Source organism: Manis javanica, chromosome 8 (assembly GCF_040802235.1).
Source record: "Manis javanica isolate MJ-LG chromosome 8, MJ_LKY, whole genome shotgun sequence".
NCBI lineage: Eukaryota > Metazoa > Chordata > Mammalia > Pholidota > Manidae > Manis > Manis javanica.
The window spans coordinates 24,813,709-24,832,794 of NC_133163.1; the positions used below are offsets into that span (position 1 = coordinate 24,813,709).

The 19,086-nt window shown below is 50.3% G+C and overlaps 1 protein-coding gene across 7 annotated transcripts in view; it reads right to left on the bottom strand.

The window, feature by feature from the left end:
• The window catches only part of TMEM63C (transmembrane protein 63C), a 123,357-nt gene that overhangs the window by 33,593 nt on the left and 70,678 nt on the right, over positions 1-19,086 (bottom strand). For 6 of the 7 annotated variants that reach the window (XM_037021368.2, XM_037021331.2, XM_037021569.2 and 3 more), the window contains one exon: positions 3,943-4,005. The gene's annotated coding sequence lies outside the window, so the exon portion shown is untranslated. Of the gene's footprint in view, positions 1-3,937; positions 4,006-19,086 lie in introns of all 7 variants that reach the window. The other variant, XM_073242083.1, reaches the window with a different exon arrangement.

Below are 19,086 nucleotides of genomic sequence, written 5' to 3' on the forward strand. Positions count from 1 at the left end.
GCCTGCTGGGATTTGGGGGAGGAGCACTGAATACACTTCAAACCCAGTGCCCAGTGTCAGCCTGCAATTGGTCAGGCAGGAGGGTCAGCCCTGAGATGGCACATAGCCCTGACCTAGGAGCACAGCTTCCACAAATCCAGTTCTGAGACAGAAGAATAGCCCAGGTCCCTTGGGAACATCTTTATTTTGTACCACTTGCTCCCTTTATAAAAAGAGTTATAAAATGCATATTCAAATGTGTCTTCCTAAAATGCACATCCAAATATGTATTCCTAATTCTACCTTTGTGAAGCTTTTTCTTATATATAAATCAACACACTTCACAAAGGTGGGTAAGATCATAGGGTGCAAATACTAAATCTGAAGAACCGAACCACTGAACTCATGGGCTGCCTGTACAGAGAGGGCTCACAGATGATCATCTCTAATGTCCTAAAATTCTCTTATCCAATTTTCAGGAAAGGCAATAGCTCCTAAAACTAAATTAGGTAAGGATCATGAGTGCCTGGCACACAGCTGTGCTCAGTAATGTCACTGTCTTACATCAAACTCGAACCAGGAGACCAGCATCTGCCCAGGGACCTGAACCACTCCAGTGAGCCTAAGACTCAAATGCAGAGCTCTTGGGCACTGGCATCAATATTCTTCAAGCATGGATAAGAGTGGGAAGAGCAGGTGAAAACTGGAGGCAATGGGCAGCTGTTTGGACTTATCCACAAAGTTGCTGTGATTTTAAGAGCATTTGTTTAAGCCGAGACCTCTTCTTACCGTGGAAGTTCTTCATGACCATTTAAGAAAAGCAGGCTCATTCATTCATTCAACAAATATGTAGTGGACAACTGCCTTGTGCCAGACTAATGTTGGTGATGCATCAGTGAGCAAGATAAATAAAATCCCTCCTTCTTGAGATTCTAGTGGGAAGAAGCAGTGCAGGAATGAGGGTGAGATTACGATCGTAAAGTGAGTGGTTAGGGAAGACCTTACTGAGAGGAGGGTGTTTGAGCGAAGTCTTGAAGAGAGGGAGCAAATATAGCTATGGGGCAAAGGCCACTTGAAGCAGAGCAACAGGCAGCACTGAAGAAGAGCAAGTGGGCCTGTATGGCTGGACAAGGTAGAGTGAAGGGCATGGCGGGGCGGGGGGAGGATTGGTAGGTGGTGGTAAAAGGGGTTGAACCAAGGAGTGACGTGAAATGACTTATGCATTGATAGAACCGCTTTGACCCTTGTACTGAGAATACATGGGGCCAGGGCAAGCAGAGAGGTAGAAATAGAGAGGCCAGTTAGGAGGATATTGCAGCAATCAAGGCAGGAGATAAGGGTAGCTTGGACCTGAATGCAAGCAATGGAGGTGGTGAGAAGTGGTCAGATTGTAGAAATATTTTGAAGGTGAAGCCAACTAGATATGTTGACAGGTTGGACAGGGACTATGAAAGAGAGGAGTCAAATATGCCTCTAAGGTTTTTGGCTTGAGCAACCAGAAAAATAGAGGTGCTATTACTGGATGGGAAAGACAGGAAGTGCAGGGTGCTGGGGGCATCAGGAGTTTGGACATGTTGAGTAGGCTGTGGATACGTGAGCTGCAGTTCAGAGGGTAGACTGCGGACATACATGTGGGAGTCACCAGTATGCAGATGACTCTTAGGGACGTGGAACTTGGTCACCAAAGGAGCGAGCATATGGGGAGGTCACAGTCTGAGCCCTGGGATGCTCCAGTGTGGAGAGATTAGGCAGATGAGGAAGAAACAGAAAGAGACTGAGAAGAGCAGCCAGTGAGGAAGGAGGAAGCCCTGGAAGAGGGTGATGCTCTGGAAGCCAAAAAAGGAAAATGTCTCCTGTAGAAGGCAGGGGCCCGTTGTGTTGATGTGGCCAAGTAAGACGACAGCTGACAATTAGCCATAGTTGAAGCAACTTGGAGGCTCGTAGTGGTCAGACTGAACAGGCGCCTGAGAGTGAGAGGAGAGGGTTGGAGCCAAGGGGCAGGAACAACTCCCCAAGAGAGTGCTGAGAGGCGGACAGGGCAGGGCGGGAACCAGTAGCACAGGGTGCACTGACGGGAATGATCCAGTAGGAAATAAACATCTGCTGGGACAGGAGAGATGGGGAATCACTGGAGCAAGGTGAGGGTGTGGGAGGGGTGGGGAACTAGTGCCCAAGTGGAAAACCTGGCCTTCACCTAGAGCTGGACAGTTGACCCACAGTAGCAGGAGGGGAGCAGGTGTCCTGGTGTGGCGTGTGGACACACATTCCTCACTGCTTCTGTTTCCTCCATGAAGAGGGGATGGAGTCTCGGGTGCCTGTGCAGTGCTGGTGGTGGGCAGAGGGCATATGTGGGATGTTTGTGGACAGGGAAAAAAGGTGGAAACTGAAGCCCAGGAATGATCCAGAGAATGGACTGGGGTAGTGGATGGATGGTAGTAGGACTGCTGGGAAGCACTGAGCGCCCATTGAGGCTCAAGGTCTTTAACAGACCAGAGCAGCCACACCCATTGTGCCTTCCCCAGCTGTATTCATCTGTGCAGTTGTAGACGTGGAGTAGGCAGACAGCTAAATGTAGCCAGGGCAGAGGTTTTCCAAGCAAGTATGAAATTAGACAAGAGTGTTGAAGGTGTAGGCAAGGTGTTAGGTTGAAGGTGTTTGTGACTGGCTGTGGAATTTGAGCCAGGTAAGGAGAGAAATGAGACACGGGGTGGGCGAGAAACAGCGAAAGGTGCTGGAGTTCCAACTGGGAAGACCTGCTGAGTCCTAGAGGGCGTGAGCGGACAGAATAGGACATGGGTGCTGGAAAATGAGCTGTGTGACCCTGAGATTAGAAAGGGATTGCAGTTACTGGTAGTGATAAGGTCCAGGGCCTGACCATGGAGTGAGCAGCTGGGCAGTGTCAAGGAACTGAGAGGCTAGAGAGTTAGCAGGATCGTTATCTCTGTGGATGTGTGGCTATTGACGTCAGTGAGAATGAAGACAGGAATAGTGGGTCCAAGACGGGGGCTTCAAAGGGAGGAAGGAGGGACCTGGAATTTGCAAAGAGGAGCAAGAAAGACGTCTCTCCATCCCCAGGCCAGGGGTCTTGGGGGAGAAACAGAAGCCATCCCTGAGGGGGTTGGGAGAGAAGCTGAGTCCTGGGGAGTCTGTGGTTCCAGTTCAAAGGGAGAGAGTGAGGCACTGAGGAACTGGGGGTGTTTCTGGGTCTCATGGGCTCATCTGTAAAATGGGGATGGTGCTAGCAATTAGCACCCACTTCACAGTGCAATTAAGAGGACTAAGTGGGTTAGGGTCTGTCAGTCATGGAGAACAGGACTTGGAGCCCAGGAAGCATCACATAGGTATTTGTAAAATAAAAAGTGGATGGAGAGTCCAGATGGCATAGTGGAATGGTTTCAGGATTTGGAAAGGATTGGGAGATGAGAATGGAGAAGGAAATGAAGGTAAAGGGCCTGGCATGCAGGAGATGGGAGGTGGCCTGAGAGTCTGGGCTTCTGGTATTAATTCATAAAAATAGGGGGAAAGGCATAATAACATTAATTCTGGAGGAAGGAAGGAGACCACATGAATCACCCTCCTACCCTCAGATTAGCATCTAACAGAGCCTCATTTTTAAGTTTCCTGACTTTCTGCTCCCCTGTCTTTCTGCCTAGGCTGCCCACAGTGTTTTTACCCCAGGTTATTGGTTAACTCATTTACACTAACATGTTCAACCAAATGTAAACTTATAATTGTTTACACTGAACATGGTACATCTTAACAGTACACCTTCCGCCAGGGTCACAGTAGCAGCAGTGGCATTTCTAGGATCCCTGGGAGGGATGGGGTGTCTCAGCAAATGCAGGCGATGTCTTCGGCCGCAGGAAGCCACAGTTCTGCTGGTAGCCACTAGGGGGTGCCCTAGCTGAGGAAGCAGGTTGGGGGCACATCTGGGTCTGAGGGACTTGCCAAGACTTACCCTACCTGAGTCAGTTCTCCTGAGAGGGTCAAAGTCAGGTCTGCAGGCTCCACTTAGCTGTGCAGCTGCTGCAAAAGACAAATGCAGTGGGGAGACTGGTGACTTAGGGACCCAGGCTGTCCCTATGGGCATCATCTCTAAGGGCCTCTTTCCTCATCTTTATGCTCAGGATGCTGGTCCTTTATCACGTATCTGTTTTGTAAATAGTTTTCTCCAGTCTTTTGCTTCTTTTTTCATTTCCTTCCTGGTATCTTTGGAAGAACCAAAGTTTAGAATTTTGATACAGTCCAGTGTATGAAATTGTTCTTTTATGGACCACGCTTTTGGTTTTGAATCTAAGTAAACTGCTTAATCCAATGTCTTAACGATTTTCTTCTACATTTGCTTCTAAAAATTGTATAGTTTTAGCTCTTACATTGAAATCTATGATCAATATTGAGCTAATTTTTGCATGTATGAGGTAAGAGTCTAAGTGCGTCTCTTGGGGATTGTCCAGTAATCTGGCACCATTTGTTGAATTCTCATCTTTAAAATGAGGGGAATAGCATATAAGCCCTTCTCAGGGATGTCTAGAGGACTGGAACTAGGCCAAGGATGTGAAAGAGCACGATGAACTGCTGTGGAGGCCTAAGGACTTGGACTGCTGTTATTATTTGGTTAACACTGTGCATGAGAGAGGGGAAGGGTTCCTGGGATGTGAGGAGTTCTGGCTTCCATCTGGCTCTAAGGAGGGTTGATTCCTGGACACTGCTCTTTTCCACTCAACTTCCATTCCCTCATTCTCTCTCATTCCCAAAGCATCCCTCCCTCCTTCCCTCCATCTATTCTCTCTCCTTTCATTCTTCCTTCCATTAAGAAGGGTTGAGTACTTACTATGGGCCAGGCTCTGGGGACCTGGCAGACCTGGTTTGCACCCCCTTGAGGCTCCCAGACTCACTGGGGAAACACATAAGCATGGAAAGCACACCCCGCCACGCAGCCCAGCGCACTCTAACAGCCCAGGTAAAGGGGCCCCAGGGAGGGCCATCCTCCTGTGAGGATGTGGTCACTCCCGTGAGGCAGTGGCCCCTAAGCTGAGATGTGAGTGCTGTCAGCATGAGCACAGTGCAGTAGGCAGCATGCATAGAGGGAACTGAATTGGCCAAGACCCAGAGGGGAGACAGAGCATGGTATCTGGGGACTGTGAAAATGAAGTCATGGTTAGAGTATAGCATGGATCACTGGTTTGTTCTTTCAGTTGTTCATCTATTCATTCAATAAGAATTTGCTGCATATCTGCTCCTCCCAGGCCCTGTGCAGACTCTGAAAGTATAAACATGAGGTTCTCTTCAGGCAGTTCATAGGCTTCAGGATTTGGGGAGAGGATTGCTCGGCCAGGCCACCATTCTGCCTGGGAGGACTCTAACTACAAAGTCCCAGCCTCTAAGCTTGGAGCAGGGTGAAAGCCATCTAGCAGGGTTGGGTCTAGTGCAAGCTTGCAGTTCATCTGGCTGCCCACCCCAAAGAGGCAGCGAGGAAGAAGAGAGAGAGGAGAGCCTCACCCCTACCTCACCACCCTCCTCAGCTTCCTTGGCAACAGAGATTGTGGAAACTGAGAGCAATGCCCCCCTTTTGTCTTCACCCCTAAACCATGCCCAGACCTTTTTTTCTGGAGGCAGAGATAGCCCTTGGGTGTGAATTAGAGGGGCAGAAAGCTTACTGGAGACCACAGCATCAGCACTAGAAAGAATGCAACTTGAAATCCAAGGATGCTGGAGGAACACAGAGCAGGGGCACCAATCTGCCTGGTACAAGGGTATCAGGGAACTCCTATCTGTGGGCACAAATTCACAGCAGAGCACAGAGAGGCCGTCTCGGGCAGTGGGGGTAAGTGGGCTTTCTGAAGACAGAGTGTTTAAGCTTAAATCCAAGATCTGCCCTTGTTGTATGACTGTGGACAGTGACTTCACCTCTCTGAACCTCAGTTTCCTTCTCTAGAAAGTGAGGATAACAGGAGTGCTGCCTTGCTGGGTTACTGTGAGCATGAAATATGGTAATTCACATAAAGCCATTCACATAGTGCTTGAGAAATGTATGTGCTCAGTATTGGCCGGTACTGTCATCGTTGTCAACAGCTTATTTGTGAGGTGGTGATGAGGGACCCAGACTGGACCTTTCCTAGTCTCCTTCCACCTGCTCTGTTCTAGTATAGGCAAGAGGAACACTGCAGGGTATGGGAAAGACTGTCCAGTACCCTGCAAACTGCAGCCTATAGGTGGCCGTTGCCTCTGTTCTTCCTGTGTAGAAAAGCAAATGTCAGCCTTGCTTTTGGGGCCAAAGTGGGGGCAATGAGAGGTGGTTTAATGCTGGCTGGTGAGTCAGGACTCTCAGGTTCCCTCCTCAGCTGCACATCTTATCTGATCAGGGAGTGTGCAGCTTCTCTCCCTTCCAATTTCCTCCCCTTCCTGGTCTCTAGTGGCAAAAGCTGCCGTGAGTGGCAGAGCTGGCCCTCAAACCCAGGCAGTTTGTAACTCTCTGCTCTGCTACCTTCTGGACCCTCTGGGCCTCTGCTGGGCTGGCAGTGCTGGGCAGGGGACCAGAGGAGGGGGATGACCCCACTCAAGCCCTGGTCCAGGGTTAGAAGTCTTACCAGCCTTTCAGGGTGATGCTGTGGAAAGTACTGTAGACTGAGGGATTCCAGGAGAGCTAATCTCTGGGCCACCTGTTTGGTTTTGGGTAAGTACCTTCCCTTCTCTGGGTCTCCTGTCTGTAAGATGAGGCGTTTCAATGGGAGGTGTCTGAGGGCCAGGCTGGACCTGGGACTCCAGATGTCTCAGAGACAGCCTACAGCCTGAATTTCCCGACATTGCCAGAGCCCACTCTGCTCCAGCAACCCCAGGAGTTCCTAGCAGCTGGTCTACAGGGCCTGAAATTTGTTTTGGAGGAGCATATCACTGTAGCCATAAGCCACATCCTAGGAGAATAAGCTGTGGGTAGGGAGCTATCCCCACATCCTCTCCCAACCCTGTCCCTCACCAAGTGCACAAAGCCACAGCATCTGTCCCCCAACCCTTACTCCCACCTGGACTTCTGCTTTTCAATAATTCATCTCCTTTTGTTAAAAACAAGAAAGAATATTTCCCATGGTCCTGAACCTTAAATAAATGAGTTCCTGACCATGGGCACCCCTCCCACTTCCCCTTCTTCTCTGGATCTCTCTCCCATTCCATGCCTTCTGCTCTCAAATCTTCTCCTTCCCCACCTTTCCAGGATGTCATCTCAGTGGCTTGGGTTCACTGTCATTGCTAGTGGGCTGGGTACTCTGGAGGAGAGGCAGGAGAGGAAGGGAGTGTTACTGCAGTGAGCGTTCTGGCTGATGTCCTTCTCCACCCATAATGTTAGCTGGCCAGGAATATTCCCCTAAGTGGCAATAAGCCCTTCCTTGCTCTGAAGTGCCCTGAGTCTCAATCTACTCACATCTTCACAGCAAAGGATAGTTTGCCCAACCTTATATATGAAGAAACTGGGTTGCCAGCAGTCTGAGAGAACTGCCTGAGGCTTGGGAAAGTGGTGGATTTGGGATTACAATTTAGGTTTTTGGGCTCCCATTCAGTGCTCTTGGGCTTGGATCAGTGACTCCTCAGCCTAGGGTTGGGGATGGGAGTCAGTGCAGTCACCTGGAAGGTGTTTAGTAGATCCAGATACTCATGCCTGACTCCAGACTTTAAGAATGAGCATCTCCAGTCTATTCTTATGTGCAGCCAAGATAGAGAAACAACAGCTTAAGATTTCCAGGGTTATTTGCATCTAGATCAGGAGTTCTTGAAGACAAAAAAGATTTTCTGACTCCACCTAAATAAGGAAGGAGGATGAAGTGGTTTGGGGATGAAGGATGGTGGGTGGCTCAGTACCTCTGATATGATGCAATGGGAAGCTCATGAGGCTGGTCTTTTTATTCTCACAGGAGAATTCCTGCACCCCTTTCAGCCAGTTTTGAGTCTGTGGAAAGTTGGCTGCAGATCCACAGAGGCCAACAACACCCCCTTGAATCTATAAACACTTGCATTTCTGCTTATGCCAGAGGTTACTGGCCTGGCCACTTCTTTGTGGGGCATCATGCCTGCCCTCTTTCCTGTCCCCATGTCTCTCAGAATTGCTCACCCCACCCTGACTGAGCTCAAACACCTTCTTCTGGGCTCAGCTGGGGCCCTTGGTCTCATCAGCATTTATAGCCCCCGAGTCCAGCTCAAATCCTATTCCCCAAAGCTTTCCTCCAATGAGTAACTCAGTCTGCACCTCGTCCCCACCCTCTTTACACAGTTGGCCTCTGCTACCACTTCCTGGCACTAGTCTCTCATTTTCCATGCACGTGATCATCCACTTATCCAACAAATCCATGGGCTCATGGATGGCAGGTCCCATGTTACTGTGGTTCTTCCATAATGATCACTATAGAATAAACCTCAGTGAAAGATGGACGATCCCTTACCCAGGGCCACACCCAGGTAAAGGAAATAATAAATTTGGGATGATTTGTGTAAGAAGCTAGAAAGCACACTCATTTTTACCTCCCCATGGCATGTCGCTGGTTACATGCCTGCTCCCCAGGTCACAGCACGGAGCAAAGGCAGAATATGATTTTGGGTCAGGAGACGGAGTATGAATCTGGCTGTGTTATTTATTAACTATGACTTAACGTCATTCTTCTCAGCTTTGTCGTCTAGAAAATAGATATGATTGTGTCTGTCCTGCCTACACCAGGGTGGTTATGAGAGTAAAGGAGCTGGTACATGAAGACATTTTGTAAACTATGAGTTCCACAAATGTTGGCTATTGCCTTTGCTATCCTTGTCCTAGGACTGAGGTCAACCTTCCTCCAGAAGCCCCTCAGTCACCCCTGAACCCCCAGCATGGGGTAATTGGATTTGGGTTCCACTTTGCTGTTAGACCTGCTAAAATAAGGCAGCAGGTGGCTGGCACCTGCAAAAGGATGCTCAGTACCATGGACAGCACCACGAACAGCACCATGGATAGCACCCTGCCCAGCATCGCATTTCTGTGGCTGCTTCTCTCTGCCAGGGTTCTGTGGGCAGGGCCAGGCTATGCTCGCTGATGCACTGGCCCAATAAAAATAAGAGCTAACATGTATTGAAAAATTCTATGTGCCAGACACTGTGCCAAGTTTCTTAATGCATTATCTGCATTAACAACCATAACAATTGCATGTTGGACACAGTTGATGGTCTCCAGCATTCATCCCCCCTCTTTCTGGTGTGCTTCCTTGTATTGCAAAAGCTAGAAAGCTAAAAACTACAGGTCAGGTTCCATCAGTTAGATTCACTGGAGATAGATTTATAAGGCAGAAGGGAGGAGGAGGCCATCTTCCTGTGCTTGGGCTGTGTTCTGCTGACAGGCAGTATTGAAGAAAGGGAGTTCTCTGCAGCAGATCAATGCCCATCTGGCTCATGGGAGTGGGGCAGGGTGAGAGGCCAGGCTTGCAGGTAAGGGGATGTGAATTTGTGGCTCTAGCAGTAGCATCCTGGCCGTAGCTGAGGAGCTGTTTGTCAGGTGGGTCTGTTCTGTTCTGAAGACCTAGATTCTAACCCTTCAGCAATTTGGTGTAGTTACTTGTATCAAATCTGTTTTGCATGAAGTTCTTAGAGTGGCTTCTGTTTCTTATACAAGTCAAAAGAACAGATAGGTTCTGTTATTATCCCATCTTATGGATGAGGAATCTCAGGCACAGAGATGTTAAGTCACTACTCCAGGTTAGGCAGCCAGTGAGCCAGGACATGAGCCTCCCCAACCCCTCCTAATCACTCTGCTATATGCCATCCCCAAGTCAGAGAACCTTAGTCCCAGCACTTAGGAATGAAGCTCCTGGCCTGAAAACAGAAGCTAAATGGAGAAAAGTGCCAACAGGGAATTCTGGGAGCACACTCCAGGCTAGAGTGGGCACAACCTCTGAGGCCTCAGAAGAAGAAAGGGGAAGGAGAGGACATGGATGTTTGTGATGGGCTAGGCACTGTACCAGGTGCCTCCTTACAGTTAATCCACTGACCACCACTTATGCCTTTCAAGCAAGCTAAGAGGTAGCAGCCTAGGAGGAAGGGATCAATATCCCCATTTTATAGGTAGAGAAACTGAGGCTCAAAGAAGTTAAGTAACTGATCTAAAGTCACAACTGGAGAGAGACAGAGGCAGGGTGGGAATCTAAGTGTCTAGCTCCACTCCATCATGCTGAAGGCACAGCTGGGGAGACAGCTGTTCTGCTTATCCCAGGAGGGCTTATTTCTGGGGTTCAGGAAGACAGGCTCCCAGATCTACCCTACATCTAAGGGACTCTCTGCTAGAGGGGAGGAAAGGCCATGGGTGGCAGAGGGAGTTAGAGTACAGCAAGAGCAGAAGAGAGCCAACCGAACAGGGCTGGAAGCCGAGCATGCTGGCTTCCTCTCACCCATCCACCTCCGCAACCCCCTCCTTGCCAGAAAGTTTCCTTACCTTGCCCTCCAGACCCTGCAAACCAACCCAGGGGGCCATGCCTTCCTGCCAGTCAAAGAGCAGCCATAATAGTGTCCAAATGGGGCTGGAGGCCAGAGGGAGAGGCAGCCCATGGGAGTCGGACGGTGAGTCAGGGAGACAGTGGGAGGGGGAGGGGCCACTCCCCACTTGCAGTAAAGTCAAAATAGAGAAACAGCAGGATATAATGCTGTTAAACTAGATTATCTCAATTCTAAAAGAAAAAGGTAGGGGAGGGGAGAAAGAGAAAATGAAAAACCAGGCCTACAGAAAAAAAGGCCAGTTATCTCTGGATGGTGGGGCTATGTTCTGTCAGTGATCTTTAAAAACTTTTTTCTGAATTTTAAAAACTATTTGATCTGAGCATGTATTCCAGTTTATAACTAGAAATCATACTTCAGAAGGAAGGTTTGTTACTTCTAGGCACACCATTCGATCAGCTTCCCTCCCTCCTTGTGCATTGAATCCTTCTCATCCTCCTCGAGTGCCCTCATTTTGATCAGCTCCCACTCAAGCTCATTGGTGGGGCAGAGGGAGTGGGAGGGCCCACTAGTTTCTGTGTAGGCTGCCTACCCAGAAAAAAGATTCAAGGCCTGCATTGGATGCTGCCTCCTCCTCCCTCACCCCACAGGGTCTGGCTGGGTCAGGTGCAGGGGGAGCAAGGCTTGATCTTGCACCATGCAGGACAGTGTGGCCACCAAGCCCCTGGGGGTCTATCCAGAAGCCAGAGGCACCCTTCATCCTCAGATCAATGGCTCCTCCTGGCTGCCATGGTACTGTGCTGGCTACAGCATCAAGACCCAGGTGCAGTGATCGGGGAGGGAGGTTGGTGGCCTCCCAACACAGCTCTCACTTGGGCAAGTGGGGGTCAGCCTGCCCTACCACCTGCTCTGCCCCACCCCACCCCCAATCGATCTGTGAAAAATGGTGGCCACTGATCCTATAGCTAATCTGGGGACTGGTCTAAACCTAGACTCCTAGGGAGAAGATAAGAAGTACAGGAAGACCAAGGCTTGACCTGGGGTGGGGATGGGGGTCCTGAAATGGGCCTGGGCTCTGGACCGTCTCTGAGGTACCTGATGGAGGCCCTGGAGTGCCCTTTCTTCCAGGTTATGAAGCGTCATCATCTCACCTTACTCCTAAAAGCCCTGTTGAGGCAGGGTGATGACTGTCCCCATTTTACACATGAGGGTGCTGAGGAGGGTGAGGAGCCTGCCCGGGATCACACAGCTAGCAGCGGCAAGGCAGAGACGGGCTGGGGGTCTGAATCCAAGGCTTGAGATTTTGCTTGGCTACCGCTGCTCCTTCTGACATCTGAGATCTTAGTTCCTGGCCTGCTCTAGGGGGCCTCAGGGACCCCTCCAGTCTTACCTTCCTCATCTCCCTGCAAGAAGCCCCAGCTCCAGCTGATGGGAGGCCCCTTGTTTCCTCAAAGGCCTTGGCTTCCCCTGCTCCCTCCTTTCTTAATCTTGTGAAAGGCCTCCTGGTCCTTCCCCAGTAGGGATGCTCCACCAGCAGGCCTGGCTGGACCCTGCTCCCTCCAGGCAGCCACTCCAAGCACCCCTCCTCAGGAATCTCATCCTCCCCCACCTCTTGTAGCTTTCAAGCATTCTTTCCAGTTCTCTACAGGGCAGTTGGTGCTAAGGGCAATGACATATGTCTTTCCCCTCACCAACCTCATTCTAGAATGGTGTGTGGGGGTGACCTCAGCTAAGAGGTGATTACAACATGCAGTGTGTGAGAAGCACTGCTGCAGTGGACAAGACACTGAACCCAGTCTGGAGTGTCCAGGGAGCCTTTCTGACGAGGTGAGGCTGAGTTAGCCTGCAGGTCGTGATGGCCTCAGTGGGAAGGGCTTCCTGTCATTCTTTGACTTGGTCAACAAGGCCTGTCTATTGCTCTGCTTCACTGCCATTCCATTTCTCCCCTTCTCCACTCCCTGGCCTCCTTCATCTTTCCCTTAATGCCTGGAGCATGCCACCTTCCCTCTTGCCACAGGGCCTTTGCATATGCCTGTCCTTCTACCTGGAATGTTGCCTCCTCCCATGAGTTAACTCATTCTCCCACTAGTTAATCTCAACACTGCTTCCTTAGGAAAGAACTCCAGGCCAGGTCAAGGCCCCATATTTCATGCTCTCACATTCCATGCCTCAGACATAGTGTGGCATTTAGGTGTGGGTCCTTAGGGAGAGTCATCATCTTGGGTCCAAATCCTGTCTCTGCTATTTACTAGTTTCATGTCTTTGGGCAAGTGTGTTAACCTCCCACTGCCTCAGTTTCCTTATCTGTAAAATGGTGATGTTAATAGCATCCCCCTTATTGGGTAGATATGAGGATTACATGAAGAAATTCACATGGAACACTTGGAAGAGTACCTAGAACATAGCAATGGCTCAGTACCATTAAGTATTTTTCTTGTCAGAACCTAGTACACTTGATGTTTATTTGTGGGATGACATGGCAAATCACTGACTGCCCCAGGGGATGGAAAGCTTCTTGACAACGGAGTTGGTGGCTGTGTTTGCTTCACAGAGCAAGTGCTGTGTTGGGTAGAGCTCAGTGCTTCACAAATACTTGAAGGAACGAATGACTATCAGTGGGGCCAGGGGGGGGTCTCCCTGGGCTCCCATGATCTCAGACCCAAAGTGTTTTGGCTGGAGGGGCTCTTACAAATCCTGTGACCTAAGCCTTTCCTTCCACATATGCGCAAAGGGAGCTGCTGGCCAACATTTCCTTGGCTTCCAGTCTCACAGGGCGAGTCAGCCCCTGTCCATCTCCATCTCCCATGGGGCTCTCTGCTCAATCAGTACGTTGAGGGCATGGTGAAATCTCAGCCTAAGGTGCCATTTACATCTTGATTGAGAAAAAAATGTGGCACATTGCATCTCATATCTGAGTGTTGTGGAGCAAATATACCAACCGCGACTGGATAAAGCTGCAGGTTTAGTTTGACCCTGAGTTATTGCCTTAATTCCTGTCTCCATGGTAACAGTCCAGACTAAGCCTTTGCCTTGCAAAGACTGGGCAAAGGGCTTGTCATCAACAGCCTTTTCCCCACCAGCCCCCACCCGGCTAAGATGCCGGCAGTGTTGTTCTCTCCCCAGCCTCTTCCTGACAGATTCCTCCACAGGAGTCCCAAGTGGATTGAGAGGGGAGGGCAGGGAGGCAGAGAAGCCAGTCTCAGCACAGGCTCAGGTGGATTCTGGAGTCAGCTCCCATTAGAGCTGGGATGAAGGTGTCTGGCAGCAGGCGCAAACAGGCAGTGTGCTATTGGGTGCCATCCTGCCCCAGCTCTGCCTGCTGCCAGAATGGGCTCTGGTGGACAGTGCCACACTCTGGGGCAGAGCCAAGGATCTGCAGCCAGGAGGCTGAGCTCAGGCCACACGGACCCAACCGGCTGATGATGACGATTTGGTGATGTGTAGATAGAACTAGCGGTAACTGAACCCCTGCTCTGTGCTGTCACTGGACTAGGAAGGGGCAGTGAAAGCAACACAATCAGAGTGCAGTGATAGATGCTCTGTTCAATGAAGAACGCACAATGCAGATGGCACGTGCCTCATGTGCAGCTGCCTGCATCTGGATTTCCACTGGAAGGAGACCCAAGAAACTCTTGACAGTGGTCGCCTTCTCAGGGGGTGCTAGGTGGAGGCTGAAGCATGTTGAGGAAGACTTACTTCCATTATATTTTCTCTTTTTACTTTGAGTTTTGTACTATGTGCACACCTAACCAATTCAAATGAGACAAAGCAAACCAAGGTGAAAGCAGCACCATGTGATTCGTGCTACAATAGGGCAGGACCTACACTGAGCTTGACCCAGGAGGAGGAACGGGCAGACACCGGGATTCTCTTTCCATCAGATCTCAGTTCTCATCTGCCAGAGGCGCTTGTGTCTGTCTGTCTGTCTGTCTCTGTACGTGTGTGTTTGGGGACAGGTGAATGTACTGGGTTGAATGTTGTCCGCCCAAATTCATGTCCACCTAGAACCATGGAATGTGACTTTATTTAGAAACACAGTCTCTGCAGGTTTAATTAGTTAGAATGAAGTCATTGCAAATTAGGGTGGGCCCTAAATCCAATGACTGGTGTCCTTATAAGACAGCTTCATGGAGACACACAGAGAAGATAGAGGCAGAGGCTGGAATGATGAAGCTACAAATCAAGGAATGCCAAGGGTTGCCAGCAAGAAGCTAAAAAGTGGCAAGGAAGGATTATCCCCCAGGGCTTGCTGAGGGAGCATAGCTCTACCAACAACCTGGTTTCAGATTTATAGCCTCCTGAACTACAAGAGAATAAATGTCTGTTGTTCTTGTGTATTTTGAGGTGTATCAACGTTTTGTTTTGTTTTGTGTGTGTGTGTGTGTGTAGGGTGTCTGTGTATGTTTTGAGGGTATTTGGATATGCGTGGGAATGCTTTTTTGACTATAATTTGGATTTTGGGTACTTGTGCATATTTTGGGGTGCATGCATGTTTATGGGTTCATACGTGTGTATGTTGAGTTATATATGTCTATGCATTTGTGTGTGTGTGTGCTTATTTGTGTTTTGGTGTGTGTATGAGCATATGTGCATATAGCCAATGATCTCTAGAGCTTCTCTCAAGCCCTAACGTTCCAGAAGTCTGCCCTGGGGCCCCTGCTGCAGGAACTTCAAGGGAATACTGGCCAATGGCAATGGGGAGGGACTAGCATCAAGGCCTATGGAGCAGCACCTGCTGTGGTCTCTAGCCACCTGGGAAGGGGGAGGTCTACAGAGAGCTTGTCCTACATTGCACCTACCCTGTCAGCAGAAGGGTCTCAAGCTCAGGAGAGTGGGTCCAGCAAAAGCCTTTCCCTGTGCACCCAGCCTGATAGCATTCTCGGAAACCTTCAGTAGAGCAGAAACCCCCAAGAGAAACCAAGTCCTATGAGTCTGAGTTGCTTTGAAACATTAGAGCAGTGACTCTCGGGCTCTGGTACATCAGCATCACCTAGAGGGCTTGTTACACCACAGATGGCTGGGCCCCACCCCACAGTTTCTGATGTAGTAGGTCTGGGGTACAGCCTGAGAATCTGCATCTCTAACAAGTTCCTGGTTGGTGATGACACCATGCTTTCAGGATCGAAGCATTAGACCATATGACAAGGGATGGGCTCCTCCTCAGCCCTCTCTGCATCCCCCAGGCCTCGGTGTGGGCATCCTGATCTTTCAGCACAGGCCCTGGAAAAGTCAAGCCTGGCAGGGTCAAGCCTGTTCTCTCAGTCTGACTTTCTCAGCTGCCTATCTGGCACTCATGAAATACTTTATTCAGCAAAATAGTGGGCCAGACTTTGATCCCTGCACTCAAGGCCCTTGTAGTCTAGGCACAAGATCCTTGTGGGTACAGAAACCACCCCCACCACAAAGGAACACCATGACAGGTCTGCATAAGTGCACTCCAGAGGCTTTGTGAAGGGGTGCTGGGAGCACAGAGGAGGAGCACCTGACTGAGCTGAGGCCAACCCCGAAGAGTAGCCCGGAGGAGGTGCTAACCAAGGCAGCTCTTAAAGGATGGGTAGAAGAAGTCATATTACTTGAGGGCTCACTGCCAGGCACTGTGCTAAGACTCCACAAGCATGAACTCTTTCAATCCTCACAACAACCCCAAGATTTCAGCAGCCCCATTCCTAGCTTTGAGTGCATAGGAGGCCTCTGACCTGGAGAGGAGCTGGGACTCCAGGAGGAGACCTCACATGTGCAAAGCAAAGAGGGAGGCGGGCTCAGACTGCATGGAGGCTTCCGCCCAGGGGGAGTTCCCGTCCCCCAGATGGAAAGGCACCACTCCACAGGGTGGCAGAGATGGGAGGGACACCAGGCTCCAGCCCCATCTGTCTAAATAGGGCAGGAGCCAGGTGGCTGCCTTGGGGGCAGGAGCTGTGGAGAGGCGGAGGGAGGGGCTCTCTCTGGGCACAGCTGCTCCAGCGACAGTGGGGAGCCAGATGGCAGGGGCCGAGGGTCTGGCTCACATGGCTTCACGGGGCCTGATAGGCAGAAAGGGCCGGAACATGAGGGGCCTGAGAATCACCATGCTACTGCGGTGGGGACTCTGTATGTACAGAATTTCTCGTAATGAAGATTAGCCCTGAAGCAGGGCTGAGAGGCAACTGGCTATCACAACCTCCGCGACTTATGGTGCCCCCATACTTTGGCCCCCAGCAGTCTCTGTGTGTCTCCTGGGGTCACTGGCCCCCTCAAGTAGAGCACAAGCCCCCAGGCAGGGGCCAGCCTTGCTCTTGCCTCTGGAGTGGGGGTCAGGGAAATCACTCTGATCCATGCTGAAGGAAAACTTGAACAGCAGCCTGAATCCAGAGGTAGGAGAGGAAATGAGTGCCAGCTGCAGCAAGAGGTATTCTAGTTAGACACAAGGAAGCACTAGCCTGGGATGCTGAAGGGAGTAGTAACTATTTATGGGGAAGAAGAGACCCATCCTCCTGTCTTTGACAGTCTGCCTCTCGGGAAAAAATATGTTGGTGATCTCTCTCTCCTTCCTTCACTAGTTCCTCTGTGGTATCTCATCTGTATTTTGTTCCCACTGTCCGTTTCTGCTGGCTTCCTGCTTCTGCCTTCTTTGTCCGAGTGGGCCATAGACTCCCCCCTGGCTTATCCCAGTATTGCTGGGGTACTTGGAGCCAGAGCATACTCAGTACAGCCAATGTCTGCTGAGCCCTACACCTGCTGGAGGTGAAAGAGCCCCAGGCCCTGGCCAAGGCACTTCCAGCCAGGTGGAAAGATCAGACAGTTAAACCAAGGCCTACACCCAGGGAAGAGTAAGGGCCACAAAGAGAAAGGCACAAGTCAAGGTGATGTGGCTCAGAGATCACACCCCTAGGGAAGGCTCCAGAGAGGTGGCGGGTGGGATTTCTAGGGTAACAGAAACCAGTGAGGACAGGGGCTTTGGGCAGAGGGGAACAATGAGTGAAGGAGGGAAGCAGAGAGTGGAATATTCTAGAAATGACAGGTAGACTCCCCACCAGGTGAGGAGCCTAGTTTCGGACCCAGGTCTGTCCTACCTAAACCTAGTACTTGTTCTTCCATAGTATGTGGCCTCTCTTCTGCCAGGGAAGCAGCTGAGATGAAGGGTGGGGCCTTGCCGAGTTCTCTGAGGCACCAGGTCAGGAGTGGTCTCTGCTGGCCTGGGCTGCCCACCTGAGCTATGGGAGCTGAAGTTTTGGCCACCTCCCAGGGATAAATGAGGACAGTGATGTCATGTCTGCCACCCGGCCTGAATTCATGCAAGAGTGTGTGCTATAACTGTGTCACTGCCTTTCTGGCTTCTCCTTACTCTGATGTGTACCACGAGGCTGGGAGTCTAGACAGGGCTGCCTGCCTTTGAGACCCTAGCAGATCCATGGGAAACCAAACCTCCCCCTGTGTGTAGACCCAGTGCCCAGCATCCAGGGTTGTTCACAGCTGGGCCATGGCTGGGGAGGCTGAAGAGCTTGGAGCAACCTGCCTACCAGGGGCTGAAGGGGGCTGCACTTTAGTTCCTTAGGGACTCAGTTCAATCTCCTTGAGGGTGAAAACCTCTTCCTCAGCAGACACTACAGATTCTCTATTGGATGTGAGGAAAATGCTGAGTTTCTGCCTTTGAGACCATTCAAGGGCAGGTTAAAGCATAGTCACTAAACAGGCAGTAGGAGCTCTGGCTGATTCTAGGGCAGGGTAGTGAGATGGCAACCCTGTGCTTCGCAGAGGTGAGTCAGGAGGCAGAGTTGTTGCAGGAGAACAGCTTTTGCAAGAACCAGAGCTAATGTGCCTTAAATATTCACTGCATGTTGCATGTTGTTTTGAGTGCTTTATAGATATTAACTTTAATTTTCTCAGTCACTGCAGGGTACTGTTTTTTTCCCCATTTTATAGATGAAAAGACTGCCTTACACAGAAATTACAGGCTAGCTGCTGGTGAAGCTGGGAATTGCACCCTGCAGGCTCCGGAGCCCCCATTCTTTACCACTATTCAAAGCTGCCAGTCACAGTAATCTAGACAAACAAGGCCCAGTGTGGGCTGGGGCACTGAGCATGGCTGGAGGGACAGAAATGAAATACTGACTCGCTGACTCCTTGCTCTGGAGGGCTCGCAGGAGGCTGGACCAGGAAATTAGAAGGGAGATGTGAACACCAAGCACTTTGATCTACACAGAAAAGAGTTGTATCTAAGATCACTTTTATTGATAGTAGCAATGTTCTTGGTCAACCCATATAGGACAACTTTTTCATGGAAAAGAGATTTTAGAGATGCTTATATAGACACTGTTATAGCCTCCCTCTACTATGCAATCCTTTCTTGGTTTCATTTATTGACTTACTTAAATATGGAAGAAAGCCTCACTTTGATGCTAACTTGGCCTTAACACCTTCTAGTTTTGGATGTCCACACTGCCAGTGTCCCTCTCACAAAGGTGGGTGAGTTGCTAGAAGTCACCAGGTAGGTGAAAGGAGAGGAAAGGTGCCGGGGGCAGGGGCTGGCTGAGGCCACGCGGGGAGGAGGCAGTAGGGCCTAGGAAGGGCTACCTGAGACCCAAGGGCTTCCTGTACTGTTTGGATGAGGTAACATCTGGTTCCTCTGAGATGTTCAGCTACAACATTTTAAAGGACACTATGGATATACATAATGCTTGTGAAGTGAAAGGA